The sequence below is a fragment of the Pseudophryne corroboree genome, chromosome 9 (assembly GCF_028390025.1).
Source record: "Pseudophryne corroboree isolate aPseCor3 chromosome 9, aPseCor3.hap2, whole genome shotgun sequence".
Taxonomy (NCBI): Eukaryota; Metazoa; Chordata; class Amphibia; order Anura; family Myobatrachidae; genus Pseudophryne; species Pseudophryne corroboree.
In genome coordinates, this window is record NC_086452.1 from 32,184,090 (window position 1) to 32,198,309 (window position 14,220).

General features: G+C 54.4%; 1 protein-coding gene across 2 annotated transcripts in view; it reads left to right on the forward strand.

Moving 5' to 3' along the window:
• The window catches only part of DEPDC1 (DEP domain containing 1), a 148,569-nt gene that overhangs the window by 81,381 nt on the left and 52,968 nt on the right, over positions 1-14,220 (forward strand). The gene's annotated exons all lie outside the window — the stretch shown is intronic.

Sequence of the window (14,220 nt, forward strand, 5' to 3'; positions counted from 1 at the left end):
GCGCTGCTACACCCTGTGCGTGTGTCACATAGAGAGCGCTGCTACACCCTGTGCGTGTGTCACATAGAGAGCGCTGCTACACCCTGTGCGTGTGTCACAGAGAGCGCTGCTACACCCTGTGTGTGTGTGTCACATAGAGAGCGCTGCTACACCCTGTGTGTGTGTGTCACATAGAGAGCGCTGCTACACCCTGTGTGTGTGTGTCACATAGAGAGCGCTGCTACACCCTGTGTGTGTGTCACATAGAGAGCGCTGCTACACCCTGTGTGTGGGTCACATAGAGAGCGCTGCTACACCCTGTGTGTGGGTCACATAGAGAGCGCTGCTACACCCTGTGTGTGGGTCACATAGAGAGCGCTGCTACACCCTGTGTGTGGGTCACATAGAGAGCGCTGCTACACCCTGTGTGTGTCACATAGAGAGCGCTGCTACACCCTGTGTGTGTCACATAGAGAGCGCTGCTACACCCTGTGTGTGTCACATAGAGAGCGCTGCTACACCCTGTGTGTGTGTGTGTCACATAGAGAGCGCTGCTACACCCTGTGTGTGTGTGTCACATAGAGAGCGCTGCTACACCCTGTGTGTGTGTCACATAGAGAGCGCTGCTACACCCTGTGTGTGTTTCTCATAGAGAGCGCTGCTACACCCTGTGTGTGTGTCACATAGAGAGCGCTGCTACACCCTGTGTGTGTTTCTCATAGAGAGCGCTGCTACACCCTGTGTGTGTGTGTGTGTGTCACATAGAGAGCGCTGCTACACCCTGTGTGTGTGTGTGTCACATAGAGAGCGCTGCTACACCCTGTGTGTCTGTGTCACATAGAGAGCGCTGCTACACCCTGTGTGTGTGTCGCATAGAGAGCGCTGCTACACCCTGTGTGTGTGTCGCATAGAGAGCGCTGCTACACCCTGTGTGTGTGTCGCATAGAGAGCGCTGCTACACCCTGTGTGTGTGTCGCATAGAGAGCGCTGCTACACCCTGTGTGTGTGTCGCATAGAGAGCGCTGCTACACCCTGTGTGTGTGTCGCATAGAGAGCGCTGCTACACCCTGTGTGTGTGTCGCATAGAGAGCGCTGCTACACCCTGTGTGTGTGTCGCATAGAGAGCGCTGCTACACCCTGTGTGTGTGTCGCATAGAGAGCGCTGCTACACCCTGTGTGTGTGTCGCATAGAGAGCGCTGCTACACCCTGTGTGTGTGTCGCATAGAGAGCGCTGCTACACCCTGTGTGTGTGTCGCATAGAGAGCGCTGCTACACCCTGTGTGTGTGTGTGTGTGTGTGTGTGTGTTACATAGAGAGCGCTGCTACACCCTGTGTGTGTGTGTTACATAGAGAGCGCTGCTACACCCTGTGTGTGTCACACAGAGAGCGCTGCTACACCTTGTGTGTATCACATAGAGAGCGCTGCTACACCCTGTGTATATCACATAGAGAGCGCTGCTATACCCTGTGTGTGTGTCACATAGAGAGCGCTGCTACACCCTGTGCGTGTGTCACATAGAGAGCGCTGCTACACCCTGTGCGTGTGTCACATAGAGAGCGCTGCTACACCCTGTGTGTGTGTGTGTCACATAGAGAGCGCTGCTACACCCTGTGTGTGTGTGTGCGTGTGTCTGTGTGTGTGTGTCACATAGAGAGCACTGCTACACCCTGTGTGTGTGTGTGTGTGTGTCACATAGAGAGCGCTGCTACACCCTGTGTGTGTCACATAGAGAGCGCTGCTACACCCTGTGTGTGTCACATAGAGAGCGCTGCTACACCATGTGTGTGTGTGTGTGTGTGTCACATAGAGAGCGCTGCTACACCCTGTGTGTGTGTCACATAGAGATTGCTGCTACACCCTGTGTGTGTGTGTGTGTCACAGAGTGCGCTGCTACACCCTGTGTGTGTGTCACATAGAGAGCGCTGCTACACCCTGTGTGTGTCACATAGAGAGCGCTGCTACACCGTGTGTGTGTGTGTGTGTGTGTCACATAGAGCGCTGCTACACCCTGTGTGTGTGTGTCACATAGAGAGCGCTGCTACACCCTGTGTGTGTGTCACATAGAGAGCGCTGCTACACCCTGTGTGTGTGTGTCACATAGAGAGCGCTGCTCCACCCTGTGTGTGTGTGTCATAGAGAGCGCTGCTACACCCTGTGTGTGTGTCTGTGTCACATAGAGAGCGCTGCTACACCCTGTGTGTGTCACAGAGAGCGCTGCTACACCCTGTGTGTGTGTGTTTGTGTGTCACATAGAGAGCGCTGCTACACCCTGTGTGTGTCACATAGAGAGCGCTGCTACACCCTGTGTGTGTCACATAGAGAGCGCTGCTACACCCTGTGTGTCACATAGAGAGCGCTGCTACACCCTGTGTGAGTGTGTCACAGAGAGAGCGCTGCTACTCCCTGTGTGTGTGTCACATAGAGAGCGCTGCTACACCTTGTGTGTCACATAGAGAGCGCTGCTACACCCTGTGTGTGTGTCGCATAAAGAACGCTGCTACACCCTGTGCGTGTGTGTCACATAGAGAACGCTGCTACACCCTGTGTGTCACATAGAGAGCGCTGCTACACCCTGTGTGTGTGTCACATAGAGTGCGCTGCTACACCCTGTGTGTGTGTCACATAGAGAGCGCTGCTACACCCTGTGTGTGTGTCACATAGAGATTGCTGCTACACCCTGTGTGTGTGTGTGTGTGTCACAGAGTGCGCTGCTACACCCTGTGTGTGTGTCACATAGAGAGCGCTGCTACACCCTGTGTGTGTGTCACATAGAGCGCTGCTACACCCTGTGTGTGTGTGTGTCACATAGAGAGCGCTGCTACACCCTGTGTGTGTGTCACATAGAGAGCGCTGCTACACCCTGTGTGTGTGTGTCACATAGAGAGCGCTGCTCCACCCTGTGTGTGTGTGTGTGTGTCACATAGAGAGCGCTGCTCCACCCTGTGTGTGTGTGTGTGTGTCACATAGAGAGCGCTGCTACACCCTGTGTGTGTGTCTGTGTCACATAGAGAGCGCTGCTACACCCTGTGTGTGTCACAGAGAGCGCTGCTACACCCTGTGTGTGTGTGTTTGTGTGTCACATAGAGAGCGCTGCTACACCCTGTGTGTCTGTCACATAGAGAGCGCTGCTACACCCTGTGTGTGTGTGTCACATAGAGTGCGCTGCTACACCCCGTGTGTGTGTGTGTCTGTGTCACATAGAGAGCGCTGCTACACCCTGTGTGTGTCACAGAGAGCGCTGCTACACCCTGTGTGTGTGTTTGTGTGTCACATAGAGAGCGCTGCTACACCCTGTGTGTGTGTCACATAGAGAGCGCTGCTACACCCTGTGTGTGTCACATAGAGAGCGCTGCTACACCCTGTGTGTGTCACATAGAGAGCGCTGCTACACCCTGTGTGAGTGTGTCACAGAGAGAGCGCTGCTACTCCCTGTGTGTGTGTCACATAGAGAGCGCTGCTACACCCTGTGTGTGTGTGTGTGTCACATAGAGAGCGCTGCTACACCCTGTGTGTGTGTCACATAGAGATTGCTGCTACACCCTGTGTGTGTGTGTCACATAGAGAGCGCTGCTACACCCTGTGTGTGTGTCACATAGAGAGCGCTGCTACACCCTGTGTGTGTGTCACATAGAGAGCACTGCTACACCCTGTGTGTGTGTCACATAGAGAGCGCTGCTACACCCTGTGTGTGTGTGTCACATAGAGAGCGCTGCTACACCCTGTGTGTGTGTGTGTCACATAGAGAGCGCTGCTACACACTGTGTGTGTGTGTCACATAGAAAGCGCTGCTACACCCTGTGTGTGTGTGTGTGTGTGTGTGTCACAGAGTGCGCTGCTACACCCTGTGTGTGTGTGTCACATAGAGAGCGCTGCTACACCCTGTGTGTGTCACATAGAGAGCGCTGCTACACCCTGTGTGTGTATGTGTGTCACATAGAGCGCTGCTACACCCTGTGTGTGTGTGTCACATAGAGAGCGCTGCTACACCCTGTGTGTGTCACATAGAGAGCGCTGCTACACCCTGTGTGTGTGTCACATAGAGAGCGCTGCTCCACCCTGTGTGTGTGTGTGTGTGTGTGTGTGTGTCACATAGAGAGCGCTGCTACACCCTGTGTGTGTGTCTGTGTCACATAGAGAGCACTGCTACACCCTGTGTGTGTCACAGAGAGCGCTGCTACACCCTGTGTGTGTGTTTGTGTGTCACATAGAGAGCGCTGCTACACCCTGTGTGTGTGTCACATAGAGAGCGCTGCTACACCCTGTGTGTGTCACATAGAGAGCGCTGCTACACCCTGTGTGTGTCACATAGAGAGCGCTGCTACACCCTGTGTGAGTGTGTCACATAGAGAGCGCTGCTACACCCTGTGTGTGTGTGTGTGTGTCACATAGAGAGCGCTGCTACACCCTGTGTGTGTGTCACATAGAGATTGCTGCTACACCCTGTGTGTGTGTGTGTGTGTGTGTCACAGAGTGCGCTGCTACACCCTGTGTGTGTGTGTGTGTGTCACATAGAGAGCGCTGCTACACCCTGTGTGTGTGTGTGTGTGTGTGTCACATAGAGAGCGCTGCTACACCCTGTGTGTGTCACATAGAGAGCGCTGCTACACCCTGTGTGAGTGTGTCACAGAGAGAGCGCTGCTACTCCCTGTGTGTGTGTCGCATAGAGAGCGCTGCTACACCCTGTGTGTGTGTCGCATAAAGAACGCTGCTACACCCTGTGCGTGTGTGTCACATAGAGAACGCTGCTACACCCTGTGTGTCACATAGAGAGCGCTGCTACACCCTGTGTGTGTCACATAGAGAGCGCTGCTACACCCTGTGTGTGTGTCACATAGAGAGCGCTGCTACACCCTGTGTGTGTGTGTCACATAGAGAGCGCTGCTACACCCTGTGTGTGTGTGTCACATAGAGAGCGCTGCTACACCCTGTGTGTGTGTCACATAGAGAGCGCTGCTACACCCTGTGTGTGTGTCACATAGAGAGCGCTGCTACACCCTGTGTGCGTGTGTGTCACATAGAGAGCGCTGCTACACCCTGTGTGTGTGTCACATAGAGAGCGCTGCTACACCCTGTGTGTGTGTCACATAGAGAGCGCTGCTACACCCTGTGTGTGTGTGTGTGTGTCACATAGAGAGCGCTGCTACACCCTGTGTGTGTGTGTCACATAGAGAGCGCTGCTACACCCTGTGTGTGTGTCACATAGAGAGCGCTGCTACACCCTGTGTGTGTGTCACATAGAGAGCACTGCTACACCCTGTGTGTGTGTCACATAGAGAGCGCTGCTACACCCTGTGTGTGTGTGTCACATAGAGAGCGCTGCTACACCCTGTGTGTGTGTGTGTCACATAGAGAGCGCTGCTACACACTGTGTGTGTGTGTCACATAGAAAGCGCTGCTACACCCTGTGTGTGTGTGTGTGTGTGTGTGTCACATAGAGAGCGCTGCTACACCCTGTGTGTGTGTGTCACATAGAGAGCGCTGCTACACCCTGTGTGTGTGTGTCACATAGAGAGCGCTGCTACACCCTGTGTGTGTGTGTGTCACATAGAGAGCGCTGCTACACCCTGTGTGTGTGTCACATAGAGAGCGCTGCTACACCCTGTGTGTGTGTGTGTGTGTCAGAGTGCGCTGCTATACCCTGTGTGTGTGTGTCACATAGAGAGCGCTGCTACACCCTGTGTGTGTGTCACATAGAGAGCGCTGCTACACCCTGTGTGTGTGTCACAGAGTGCGCTGCTATATCCTGTGTGTGTGTGTGTCACATAGAGAGCGCTGCTACAACCTGTGTGTGTGTGTCACATAGAGAGCGCTGCTACACCCTGTGTGTGTGTGTGTCGCATAGAGAGCGCTGCTACACCCTGTGTGTGTGTGTGTGTCGCATAGAGAGCGCTGCTACACCCTGTGTGTCTGTGTCACATAGAGAGCGCCGCTACACCCTGTGTGTGTGTCACATAGAGAGCGCTGCTACACACTGTGTGTGTGTGTCACATAGAAAGCGCTGCTACACCCTGTGTGTGTGTGTGTCACATAGAGAGCGCTGCTACACCCTGTGTGTGTGTGTCACATAGAGAGCGCTGCTACACCCTGTGTGTGTGTGTGTGTCACAAAGAGAGCGCTGCTACACCCTGTGTGTGTGTCACATAGAGAGCGCTGCTACACCCTGTGTGTGTGTGTGTGTCAGAGTGCGCTGCTATACCCTGTGTGTGTGTGTCACATAGAGAGCGCTGCTACACCCTGTGTGTGTGTCACATAGAGAGCGCTGCTACACCCTGTGTGTGTGTGTCACAGAGTGCGCTGCTATATCGTGTGTGTGTGTCACATAGAGAGTGCTGCTACAACCTGTGTGTGTGTGTCACATAGAGAGCGCTGCTACACCCTGTGTGTGTGTCACATAGAGAGCGCTGCTACACCCTGTGTGTGTGTGTGTGTGTCGCATAGAGAGCGCTGCTACACCCTGTGTGTCTGTGTCACATAGAGAGCGCCGCTACACCCTGTGTGTGTGTCACATAGAGCGCGCTGCTACACCCTGTGTGTGTGTCGCATAGAGCGCGCTGCTACACCCTGTGTGTGTCGCATAGAGCGCTGCTACACCCTGTGTGTGTGTCGCATAGAGAGCGCTGCTACACCCTGTGTGTGTGTCGCATAGAGAGCGCTGCTACACCCTGTGTGTGTGTCACATAGAGAGCGCTGCTACACCCTGTGTGTGTGTGTGTGTGTCGCATAGAGAGCGCTGCTACACCCTGTGTGTCTGTGTCACATAGAGAGCGCCGCTACACCCTGTGTGTGTGTCACATAGAGCGCGCTGCTACACCCTGTGTGTGTGTCGCATAGAGCGCGCTGCTACACCCTGTGTGTGTCGCATAGAGCGCTGCTACACCCTGTGTGTGTGTCGCATAGAGAGCGCTGCTACACCCTGTGTGTGTGTCGCATAGAGAGCGCTGCTACACCCTGTGTGTGTGTCGCATAGAGAGCGCTGCTACACCCTGTGTGTGTGTCGCATAGAGAGCGCTGCTACACCCTGTGTGTGTGTCGCATAGAGAGCGCTGCTACACCCTGTGTGTGTGTCGCATAGAGAGCGCTGCTACACCCTGTGTGTGTGTCGCATAGAGAGCGCTGCTACACCCTGTGTGTGTGTCGCATAGAGAGCGCTGCTACACCCTGTGTGTGTGTGTCACATAGAGAGCGCTGCTACACCCTGTGTGTGTGTCACATAGAGAGCGCTGCTACACCCTGTGTGTGTGTCACACAGAGAGCGCTGCTACACCCTGTGTGTGTGTCACATAGAGAGCGCTGCTACACCCTGTGTGTGTCACACAGAGAGCGCTGCTACACCCTGTGTGTATCACATAGAGAGCGCTGCTATACCCTGTGTGTGTGTCACATAGAGAGCGCTGCTACACCATGTGTGTGTGTCACATAGAGAGCGCTGCTACACCCTGTGCGTGTCACATAGAGAGCGCTGCTACACCCTGTGTGTGTGTGTCACATAGAGAGCGCTGCTACACCCTGTGTGTGTGTGTCACATAGAGAGCGCTGCTACACCCTGTGTGTGTGTCACATAGAGAGCGCTGCTACACCCTGTGTGTGTGTCACATAGAGAGCGCTGCTACACCCTGTGTGTGTGTGTGTGTGTGTCACATAGAGAGCGCTGCTGCACCCTGTGTGTGTGTGTGTCACATAGAGAGCGCTGCTACACCCTGTTTGTGTGTCACATAGAGAGCGCTGCTACACCCTGTTTGTGTGTCACATAGAGAGCGCTGCTACACCGTGTGTGTGTGTGTCACATAGAGAGCGCTGCTACACCCTGTGTGTGTGTGTCACATAGAGAGCGCTGCTACACCCTGTGTGTGTGTGTGTGTGTGTGTGTGTGTCACATAGAGAGCGCTGCTACACCCTGTGTGTGTGTGTGTGTGTGTCACATAGAGAGCGCTGCTACACCCTGTGTGTGTGTGTCACATAGATAGCGCTGCTACACCCTGTGTGTGTGTGTGTGTGTCACATAGAGAGCGCTGCTACACCCTGTGTGTGTGTGTGTGTGTGTGTGTGTCACATAGAGAGCGCTGCTACACCCTGTGTGTGTGTGTGTGTGTGTGTCACATAGAGAGCGCTGCTACACCCTGTTTGTGTGTCACATAGAGTGCTGCTATACCCTGTTTGTGTGTCACATAGAGAGCGCTGCTACACCCTGTTTGTGTGTCACATAGAGAGCGCTGCTACACCCTGTGTGTGTGTGTCACATAGAGAGCGCTGCTACACCCTGTGTGTGTGTCACATAGAGAGCGCTGCTACACCCTGTGTGTGTGTGTGTGTGTCACATAGAGAGCGCTGCTACACCCTGTGTGTGTCACATAGAGATTGCTGCTACACCCTGTGTGTGTGTGTGTGTGTGTCACAGAGTGCGCTGCTACACCCTGTGTGTGTGTGTGTGTCACATAGAGAGCGCTGCTACACCCTGTGTATGTGTGTGTGTCACATAGAGAGCGCTGCTACACGCTGTGTGTGTCACATAGAGAGCGCTGCTACACCCTGTGTGTGTGTCACATAGAGAGCGCTGCTACACCCTGTGTGTGTCACATAGCGCTGCTACACCGTGTGTGTGTGTGTCACATAGAGAGCGCTGCTTCACCCTGTGTGTGTGTGTGTCACATAGAGAGCGCTGCTACACCCTGTGTGTGTGTGTCACATAGAGAGCGCTGCTACACCCTGTGTGTGTGTGTGTCACATAGAGAGCGCTGCTACACCCTGTGTGTGTGTGTGTGTGTGTGTGTGTCACATAGAGAGCGCTGCTACACCCTGTGTGTGTGTGTCACATAGAGAGCGCTGCTACACCCTGTGTGTGTGTGTCACATAGAGAGCGCTGCTACACCCTGTGTGTGTGTGTCACATAGAGAGCGCTGCTACACCCTGTGTGTGTGTGTGTGTGTCACATAGAGAGCGCTGCTACACCCTGTGTGTGTGTGTGTCGCATAGAGAGCGCTGCTACACCCTGTGTGTGTGTGTGTGTCGCATAGAGAGCGCTGCTACACCCTGTGTGTGTGTCGCATAGAGAGCGCTGCTACACCCTGTGTGTGTGTGTGTCGCATAGAGAGCGCTGCTACACCCTGTGTGTGTGTGTGTGTCGCATAGAGAGCGCTGCTACACCCTGTGTGTGTGTGTGTCGCATAGAGAGCGCTGCTACACCCTGTGTGTGTGTGTGTGTCAGTCACATAGAGAGCGCTGCTACACCCTGTGTGTGTGTCACATAGAGAGCGCTGCTACACCCTGTGTGTGTGTCACATAGAGAGCGCTGCTACACCCTGTGTGTGTGTCACATAGAGAGCGCTGCTACACCCTGTGTGTGTGTGTCACATAGAGAGCGCTGCTACACCCTGTGTGTGTGTGTCACATAGAGAGCGCTGCTACACCCTGTGTGTGTGTGTGTGTCACATAGAGAGCGCTGCTACACCCTGTGTGTGTGTGTCACATAGAGAGCGCTGCTACACCCTATGTGTGTGTGTCACATAGAGAGCGCTGCTACACCCTGTGTGTGTGTCACATAGAGAGCGCTGCTACACCCTGTGTGTGTGTCACATAGAGAGCGCTGCTACACCCTGTGTGTGTGTGTCACATAGAGAGCGCTGCTACACCCTGTGTGTGTGTCACATAGAGAGCGCTGCTACACCATGTGTGTGTGTGTGTCACATAGAGAGCGCTGCTACACCCTGTGTGTGTGTCACATAGAGAGCGCTGCTACACCCTGTGTGTGTGTCACATAGAGAGCGCTGCTACACCCTGTGTGTGTGTCACATAGAGAGCGCTGCTACACCCTGTGTGTGGGTCACATAGAGAGCGCTGCTACACCCTGTGTGTGGGTCACATAGAGAGCGCTGCTACACCCTGTGTGTGGGTCACATAGAGCGCTGCTACACCCTGTGTGTGGGTCACATAGAGAGCGCTGCTACACCCTGTGTGTGTGTGTCACATAGAGAGCGCTGCTACACCCTGTGTGTGTGTCACATAGAGAGCGCTGCTACACCCTGTGTGTGTCACATAGAGAGCGCTGCTACACCCTGTGTGTGTGTCACATAGAGAGCGCTGCTACACCCTGTGTGTGTGTGTGTCACATAGAGAGCGCTGCTACACCCTGTGTGTGTGTGTGTGTGTGTGTCACATAGAGAGCGCTGCTACACCCTGTGTGTGTGTCACATAGAGAGCGCTGCTACACCCTGTGTGTGTGTGTCACATAGAGAGCGCTGCTACACCCTGTGTGTGTGTCACATAGAGAGCGCTGCTACACCCTGTGTGTGTGTCACATAGAGAGCGCTGCTACACCCTGTGTGTGTGTGTGTGTCACATAGAGAGCGCTGCTACACCCTGTGTGTGTGTGTGTGTCACATAGAGAGCGCTGCTACACCCTGTGTGTGTGTCACATAGAGAGCGCTGCTACACCCTGTGTGTGTGTGTCACATAGAGAGCGCTGCTACACCCTGTGTGTGTGTCACATAGAGAGCGCTGCTACACCCTGTGTGTGTGTCACATAGAGAGCGCTGCTACACCCTGTGTGTGTGTGTCACATAGAGAGCGCTGCTACACCCTGTGTGTGTGTCACATAGAGAGCGCTGCTACACCATGTGTGTGTGTGTGTCACATAGAGAGCGCTGCTACACCCTGTGTGTGTGTCACATAGAGAGCGCTGCTACACCCTGTGTGTGTGTCACATAGAGAGCGCTGCTACACCCTGTGTGTGTGTCACATAGAGAGCGCTGCTACACCCTGTGTGTGTGTCACATAGAGAGCGCTGCTACACCCTGTGTGTGTGTGTCACATAGAGAGCGCTGCTACACCCTGTGTGTGTGTGTCACATAGAGAGCGCTGCTACACCCTGTGTGTGTTTCACATAGAGAGCGCTGCTACACCCTGTGTGTGTGTGTCACATAGAGAGCGCTGCTACACACTGTGTGTGTGTCACATAGAAAGCGCTGCTACACCCTGTGTGTGTGTCACATAGAGAGCGCTGCTACACCCTGTGTGTGTCACATAGAGAGCGCTGCTACACCCTGTGTGTGTGTGTGTCACATAGAGAGCGCTGCTACACACTGTGTGTGTGTGTGTCACATAGAAAGCGCTGCTACACCCTGTGTGTGTGTGTGTCACATAGAGAGCGCTGCTACACCCTGTGTGTGTCACATAGAGAGCGCTGCTACACCCTGTGTGTGTGTGTCAGAGTGCGCTGCTATACCCTGTGTGTGTGTCACATAGAGAGCGCTGCTACACCCTGTGTGTGTGTGTGTGTCACATAGAGAGCGCTGCTACACCCTATGTGTGTGTGTCACAGAGTGCGCTGCTATACCCTGTGTGTGTGTGTGTCACATAGAGAGCGCTGCTACACCCTGTGTGTGTGTGTCACATAGAGAGCGCTGCTACACCCTGTGTGTGTGTGTCGCATAGAGAGCGCTGCTACACCCTGTGTGTCTGTGTCACATAGAGAGCGCTGCTACACCCTGTGTGTGTGTCGCATAGAGAGCGCTGCTACACCCTGTGTGTGTGTCGCATAGAGAGCGCTGCTACACCCTGTGTGTGTGTGTCGCATAGAGAGCGCTGCTACACCCTGTGTGTGTGTGTCGCATAGAGAGCGCTGCTACACCCTGTGTGTCTGTGTCACATAGAGAGCGCTGCTACACCCTGTGTGTGTGTCGCATAGAGAGCGCTGCTACACCCTGTGTGTGTGTCGCATAGAGAGCGCTGCTACACCCTGTGTGTGTGTGTCGCATAGAGAGCGCTGCTACACCCTGTGTGTGTGTCGCATAGAGAGCGCTGCTACACCCTGTGTGTGTGTCGCATAGAGAGCGCTGCTACACCCTGTGTGTGTCGCATAGAGAGCGCTGCTACACCCTGTGTGTGTGTCGCATAGAGAGCGCTGCTACACCCTGTGTGTGTGTCGCATAGAGAGCGCTGCTACACCCTGTGTGTGTGTCGCATAGAGAGCGCTGCTACACCCTGTGTGTGTGTCGCATAGAGAGCGCTGCTACACCCTGTGTGTGTGTCGCATAGAGAGCGCTGCTACACCCTGTGTGTGTGTCGCATAGAGAGCGCTGCTACACCCTGTGTGTGTGTCGCATAGAGAGTGCTGCTACACCGTGTGTGTGTGTGTGTGTGTGTTACATAGAGAGCGCTGCTACACCCTGTGTGTGTGTGTGTTACATAGAGAGCGCTGCTACACCCTGTGTGTGTCACACAGAGAGCGCTGCTACACCTTGTGTGTATCACATAGAGAGCGCTGCTACACCCTGTGTATATCACATAGAGAGCGCTGCTATACCCTGTGTGTGTGTCACATAGAGAGCGCTGCTACACCCTGTGTGTGTGTCACATAGAGAGCGCTGCTACACCCTGTGCGTGTGTCACATAGAGAGCGCTGCTACACCCTGTGCGTGTGTCACATAGAGAGCGCTGCTACACCCTGTGTGTGTGTGTCACATAGAGAGCGCTGCTACACCCTGTGTGTGTGTCGCATAGAGAGCGCTGCTACACCCTGTGTGTGTGTCGCATAGAGAGCGCTGCTACACCCTGTGTGTGTGTCGCATAGAGAGCGCTGCTACACCCTGTGTGTGTGTGTCGCATAGAGAGCGCTGCTACACCCTGTGTGTGTGTGTCGCATAGAGAGCGCTGCTACACCCTGTGTGTGTGTGTCACATAGAGAGCGCTGCTACACCCTGTGTGTGTGTCGCATAGAGAGCGCTGCTACACCCTGTGTGTGTGTCGCATAGAGAGCGCTGCTACACCCTGTGTGTGTGTGTCGCATAGAGAGCGCTGCTACACCCTGTGTGTGTGTCGCATAGAGAGCGCTGCTACACCCTGTGTGTGTGTCGCATAGAGAGCGCTGCTACACCCTGTGTGTGTCGCATAGAGAGCGCTGCTACACCCTGTGTGTGTGTCGCATAGAGAGCGCTGCTACACCCTGTGTGTGTGTCGCATAGAGAGCGCTGCTACACCCTGTGTGTGTGTCGCATAGAGAGCGCTGCTACACCCTGTGTGTGTGTCGCATAGAGAGCGCTGCTACACCCTGTGTGTGTGTCGCATAGAGAGTGCTGCTACACCGTGTGTGTGTGTGTGTGTGTGTTACATAGAGAGCGCTGCTACACCCTGTGTGTGTGTGTGTTACATAGAGAGCGCTGCTACACCCTGTGTGTGTCACACAGAGAGCGCTGCTACACCTTGTGTGTATCACATAGAGAGCGCTGCTACACCCTGTGTATATCACATAGAGAGCGCTGCTATACCCTGTGTGTGTGTCACATAGAGAGCGCTGCTACACCCTGTGTGTGTGTCACATAGAGAGCGCTGCTACACCCTGTGCGTGTGTCACATAGAGAGCGCTGCTACACCCTGTGCGTGTGTCACATAGAGAGCGCTGCTACACCCTGTGTGTCTGTCACATAGAGAGCGCTGCTACACCCTGTGTGTGTGTGTCACATAGAGAGCGCTGCTACACCCCGTGTGTCTGTGTGTGTGTGTCACATAGAGAGCGCTGCTACACCCTGTGTGTGTGTGTGTGTGTGTCACATAGAGAGCGCTGCTACACCCTGTGTGTGTCACATAGAGAGCGCTGCTACACCCTGTGTGTGTCACATAGAGAGCGCTGCTACACCATGTGTGTGTGTGTGTGTGTGTGTGTGTGTGTGTCACATAGAGAGCGCTGCTACACCCTGTGTGTGTGTCACATAGAGATTGCTGCTACACCCTGTGTGTGTGTGTGTGTCACAGAGTGCGCTGCTACACCCTGTGTGTGTGTCACATAGAGAGCGCTGCTACACCCTGTGTGTGTCACATAGAGAGCGCTGCTACACCCTGTGTGTGTGTGTGTGTGTCACATAGAGCGCTGCTACACCCTGTGTGTGTGTGTCACATAGAGAGCGCTGCTACACCCTGTGTGTGTGTCACATAGAGAGCGCTGCTACACCCTGTGTGTGTGTGTCACATAGAGAGCGCTGCTCCACCCTGTGTGTGTGTGTGTGTGTGTCATAGAGAGCGCTGCTACACCCTGTGTGTGTCTGTGTCACATAGAGAGCGCTGCTACACCCTGTGTGTGTCACAGAGAGCGCTGCTACACCCTGTGTGTGTGTGTTTGTGTGTCACATAGAGAGCGCTGCTACACCCTGTGTGTGTGTCACATAGAGAGCGCTGCTACACCCTGTGTGTGTCACATAGAGAGCGCTGCTACACCCTGTGTGTGTCACATAGAGAGCGCTGCTACACCCTG